Genomic DNA, 5,952 nt, shown 5'->3' on the forward strand with positions numbered 1-5,952 from the left:
CACATTGCGTGTGAGGGGTGAAGGATTAGCATGGGATCCCCATTAGGATAGTGCGACATTATTTTTATATATATACAATGTGATGCCACTGGAAAATACCTTCTCGAACGGTTTCAACCACGTTAGCTATGTAGAACGAGGTGTGCCCTCGATCGCACATATCGCAATCGCGCTGAGTGTGCTTTTTCGTACGCATGGAGGAGCTGAACCATTGCTTTCATTTTTACTGTGTAACGGCGTTGGAACGTGCTGCAGAGGGCCGGAACTACGCATTTCAATGTTTGAAATTGAGCGTGTCTCAAATCAACCAATCAGAGACTTCCAATTCCATTTATATAATTGTCCAATCATGGACTGATTTTGAGTCTGAACCAAATCACGAAAGACACTGAAGCATATTTAGCCAATCATGGAGGACTAAAAAGCAATTTTTCTTCTGTACTTGTAGTCAACTCATCCCACTGCAAATTTAATGAATGTACAAAGCTTGCGAGTTTTTTCCCGGTTCACTGTAGCATCGTCGACATGTAGAAAGGAAAGATTATAGGTGACTAGATGCTGGTATGCAATATGATTGGTTGGTCAAATATTTGTCGACCAGATTGTCTCAACACTCCCCTCTAATCGTGGCTTTCTGCATTTGTTGATTGTTGCTTGGGGGAGACAATATTGCTCTTGTGTTGCTCGAACTTTGGTTTCGGCAGTGCTTTCGTGAGCATGTCGGCGATCATGTCGTTGGTTGCACAGTATTGGATCTTGATGATGCGTTGTTTGACCAGGTCGCGAATGAAATGGTGTCGGACGTCAATGTGTTTGGTTCGTGTTGCATCGTTGGGTTTTCGGCCATCTTGATTGTGCTTTGGTTGTCCTCATGAACGGTGATTGATAAGCATAAAGGCAATTTGAGTTCTTCTAGGAGAGACTTCAGCCAGAGAGCGTCTTGGAGACCGCATGCCATAGAGATGTATTCACCTTCTGACGTGGATAGAGCAACGATGTTCTGGAGCTTTGACTTCCACCTGATGAGGCAGCTATTGAGGTGCAGTAGAAATCCGGAGGTTGAACGTCTTGCTTGAGAGTCGTTTGCGTAGTCACATCAACAGACGTTTTGGCATTCGACTTTGTGTAAATTAATCCATCATCTTTGGAGCCCTTGAGATAACGTAAAACGAGTTTTGCCATTCGAGTATGTTCAGGCCGCGAGTCGTAGGTGACTTGACAGCAATGTTACTGTATATGTGATATCTGTCCTTGTAGTCGTGAACAGGTAGAGTAGTTCGCCCACCACATTGCGGAAAGGCAATCAGGTGGCTAGTCAGAAGGAACAGGGGATTTCAGTGACAGCGTGCATTCCTGGAGAGTCGAGATTGCGTTGCAATCTGAGAGACCATGCTTTGCGAGAATGTCCGAGATGTACTTGCATTGATGGAGGGAGATTGAGCCATCTGAATGGCGGGATATTTCAATGCCGAGGCAATATGTCAAGCGCCTAGGTCTTTCATGGTAAAGCGGGAAGACAAGTTGCGCTTCGTCGTGTCCATGAGATCGGTAACGGTCCTAAGGTAGCGAAATTCCTTGTCGTGGAAGTTCCGACCTGCATGAATGGTGTAACGATATCTGTTGGCCAGGATGATGAAGTCGTCGACATAACCCCCACCAAAACTAGACCTTGTGTAGTGGTGTTGAAGTAAATGCAAGCGTCGGACTTCAGGGAGGAAAATCCTTGAGTACCGAAGTACTTGTTAAGAGCATTGTTCCTTTCACGGGATGATTGTTCTAGGCCGTAAATGCTCTTGTTGAGGCGACAGATAAGGTGTTCTGAGCCAGGGAGAACATAGCCAGGAGGTTGGCGCATGTAAAGCGATTCTTGGACGGTGCCATAGAGAAATGCAGTTTGCACATCCATGTGGCAAACTTGGAGCGAGTAAAATGTAGCGAGTGCAAGTAGAAGGCGAATACTCGAATTGCGAATGACGGCGGCAAAGATGTCCGTGTATTCAACGACAGCAACTTCAGTGAAGCCTTGCGCAACTAAGCGAGCTTTGTAGCGAGAAAGGGTTCCATCAGCAGAATATTCGTGTGCTTGACACTGATATGACCGAGGCGAGCATGCCAAACATCGGCAGGTGCCGCAGACAGGAGGGCATGATGGTGATGTAGAACCCATGAATGAGGTCTCAGACGGCAATTGATTCGCGATGTCGAGAAAGTAGAGATTGTTGTGTTGAAGCCTTGAGCGTATACAAGCGAGTGATAAGGCACTTGTTGTCAGAGAACGCAGTCGTGAAACCGTGATCAGTGACGCGAAACAAGGAGAACAAGTTGCATTAAATGGTAGGGATGTACATTATATCGCGCAACGTGACAGGGAGTGGGCCGTCGGGAGTGTTCAATTCCAGTACAATAGTGCCGCGACCTTCGACGCTCATATCGCCCACTGTCAAAGTAGATGACTCGTATGCCGGCAGTGAACTCGATCTTGACACAGCCGTCTAATCGAGTGCAGCATCGTTAACTGGCGCGGAAGTTGGATGTTGTAGCACGTTGGCAGCTCAAATATGCCGGAGGAGGGGCGGAGGTCCTGAAACCAGTCGCGATTGTTGCAGTAGTGGTCTGTAGCTCCACAGTCGAGAATCCACGAGGATACAAGATCCGACTGCTTGTCGAAAGTTTGGGCTGCGTCGTCGGTCGAGACATATAACTTGGCGCGAACGCGAAGTACGCGTCTGCTTGTGTCAGATTTGTCCGTATGGTTTGCCTGTGTACGTACTTGTTTGTGGTGTATCGTTGTCGAGGCCTGGGCGTCAGAACAGAGTCCGTTCGCTGGGGCCTCGAGTTGGGATCTGTAGGGTTTGCCGAGAGTTCCACAAAGGCGTTTGCGTTCGTCGGGGTAGCCAGAGTGACACAGACGAAACTAGAGAAGGATGATTTGTTCTCAAGCACTTCATAGATGTGCTGAGGGCGGCTAGCCGTAGGGTTTGTCGAGTTCCCCACGGCACCGGCGTCTCAGGCATGTTGCGCGGGCTTGGAAGGGCAGCGCGACACTGAGCCACCGGGGAGCTTGCAGTAGTGGTAGATTTTAGGGTGCTCACCCGCTTAGTGTCCGGATTCATGGCAAATGTTTCAGCGCACAACTTTGCGGGGGCAGTCAATCGATCCATGCCCAGCGCAATCGCAACGCCCACACACCTTCACTTCACTTGTGGTGACGTCGTCGGGTTTGTAGATCACGAAAGGGGCATAGCCTGGCTGAGTCCCCTTGTTGTTCTGGCTGGACTGAGGCCTCATGACGTATGGGGAAGCTGACTGCACTTGCACTGGCGCGTAGGCCATCGGGTAGGAGACTGTGTTTTGGGACGGCTGAGTCGGCTGGATTGGGTCAACATGTCGAGGCACTGCGTTGGAATTCACGAAAGCCTCTAGAAGGTTTGCTGAACGCGGTCAGGATGCCGCGGTTGAGGCAGACTCCGATCGCACCATGCGCGGAAATTTGGCGGGTTGTCGAGGCGGATTTGCCGCGACCGAAGCAGCTTCATGCAATCCGAAATTGACAGGGACTCTTTATCAGGCTTCGACTCGAGGGTGTCGAACGCCTGGTTGGAAGATCGTCATGCCTTGAAGAGCCGGGATGTCGATCTCGTCCAAGATAGTCTGAAGTGGAATGGCGTACGTCCGCGCAGATTCGCCTTCATATCGATCGGACTCTTCCAAGAGATATCGACCATCTCGCGCGTCTTGCGGCAATAGAAGTGGTCCATACAGTCGGCCAAGATCTCGGTCCAGACATCGCCATACTTTGTCTTGGAGTAGAAATTCATCACTTGTTCAGATAGGGGTGTGTCTTGTCAGAACTAAGCTTGAGTCCCAGGAGCAGATTGCGTTCATCATCATCTAGTTGGCAACGAGTCGCTTGGTCCAGGAGTTGCTTGATGAAGAATCCGCATGGTGCTTGTTCGTTGGACGTGGGTACTGAGGTACATCACGGCGAGTCCAAACGATTTAGAGTGTTCAGTGGCCAGTACCGCGTCGTTAACGTCCTCTAGCTCAGTCGTCACTTTAGACATAGCTGACTTGAGTTCCGCAATGAGGGTCGGAAGGTCGTCTGGTTGTTTAGGTTGGCGACTTGCTGCTGGTATGGGTCGAACAGTGTCCGCAGATGAGGCTTTCGATTCGAGTTTGTCGAGTCGGCAGCAAAGTCAAGTTGTTGCTGATCGATTCGTGTTTCGAGTAGCTAGATTCGGTCCTGCAGTAAACCCTTCTCGTTCGAGAGAGCGGCAACAAGCTCTTGGAGTTGGGTATTCGAGTCCAGGTGGCAGCAATGTGTCGGCGGGATTCGTCGACGTGTAGCTTCTGGTTCGAGGCGCTTAGGTAGAGGTCGCGTCCGAGTGATTCGACGCGATTGCAGAGGCTCGAAAGTGCGGTCGAGATGTGAGCTTCTTGGGCTCGGAGTCCGCCCTCGAGTTGTTGTCGCAAGGAATTTGCCAAATTGGAAATTGCTATCTTTTGTGAGTTCAGTGCAGCTTCAACCAGATCGCGATGCGAGACAAGGCTTCGCGGTCACGAAGTAGATGAATCTCCTGACACCACTGCGAAGTCAGATTAGCGGCCTCAGGATATTGCTGGCGAAGTTGAAACACCTCCTTGTGCAATTTCGATAACTGCGTGGTGAATTCCGAACGGGTAGTGAGCAGATCGTCGTTCAAGAGACTCGTTCTTTCCGAAATTAGATGAATGGAGTCCGACAAGCACACCGACATGAGGTTCTCGGTGGCCGACAAACGACGCGCCAATTCAACCAAATCTGTTGTCACGGTCAACAGTCGAGTTACGCAATGTCGAAAGTTGGTCGGTGGTTTCGCAAGCGAGGTTTGAGATTTCGTGCTCGTGCATCATGGTCAAGTTTTGTAACGCCTGGATTCGGTCAGAGATTTCCGACATAATGGTGGTCAACGGAGACCGAGTCTGCTCTTCCCCAACTTCCATCTCGTCCGTTTCACAATTTGTCAGGGGGTGATGTCGCCATTTCTTGATTGGATCCATGTTGACGTCGTCAACAGTTGAGTTCAATGCACGAAAGGTACCCCCACCTTGGACCGATAGGTGACCGTAACAAGTTGGTCACTCGGACTAGCTTTCCAAGCAAGAGCAGGTCGGGCATGCGGGGCCTCAAGGCGGGCCACGCTTCCCACAAAAGCACTGCTCAAGTCAAGGTCAGCTCTGGAGTCAGACATCGTGAGGGCCAAGTCAGTCGGGTTGGCAAGGCGAGACAGGCGGTGCTTCGATGCTGAGCGTCAAATGTTGGATCCCGTGTGGGCGGTCGAAAGGTACAGCTCTCTCGAGAACACACTCTTCGACGCCAGGCGCCTCCAACAGACCGACACCACCGCGATTCAAAGCACTCGTATTCGGTACGAAATGAGTCAGCGTTGTAGGGTGACCTGCGGGGTGAGTCCAAGTATAAGCGACGAGCTGCATCTCGTGGCAAGGAAATTCTTCGTCTGGACAACAGAAAATAGCTCATGCATCCAGAGGTACAAGTATGGAGTCGGATGTGGTCCACAATCCCAGGTCTTTTTACGCAGGCGTCATCCATCCAGGCTCGAACACTGTTTTCAATCGGAAATCCGTGTCCGAAGCAGGCCCGGTCATTGAGGTTGATGTCGCTACGGGGACCGATCCTTCGTCCAAGTTGAAGTTGAGAGACTCGTCGAAGATTTGGTCTTGCGCCGAGAGTGCGGGTGTGCTTGTCCCGTCGTCTGGGTACAGGGGTGCCGAAGGGCTTCCAGGTTCAAGGGACTCCTCGCTGTCGTCGATCGAGTCATCCATTCCGTGACCCGAGGAGGAGTCCGAATAGAACAGGTCTTCGATCGTTCCTCAATTAGGAAGGCATCGGGGCCCCCTTGCTCAGTGCGGCTGCGCTTTTCTGGTTCATGTTGCTCGGGTGAGTTCGCG

This window comes from Aphanomyces invadans (genome assembly GCF_000520115.1).
Source record: "Aphanomyces invadans strain NJM9701 unplaced genomic scaffold supercont1.22, whole genome shotgun sequence".
NCBI classification, from domain to species: domain Eukaryota; phylum Oomycota; class Saprolegniomycetes; order Saprolegniales; family Verrucalvaceae; genus Aphanomyces; species Aphanomyces invadans.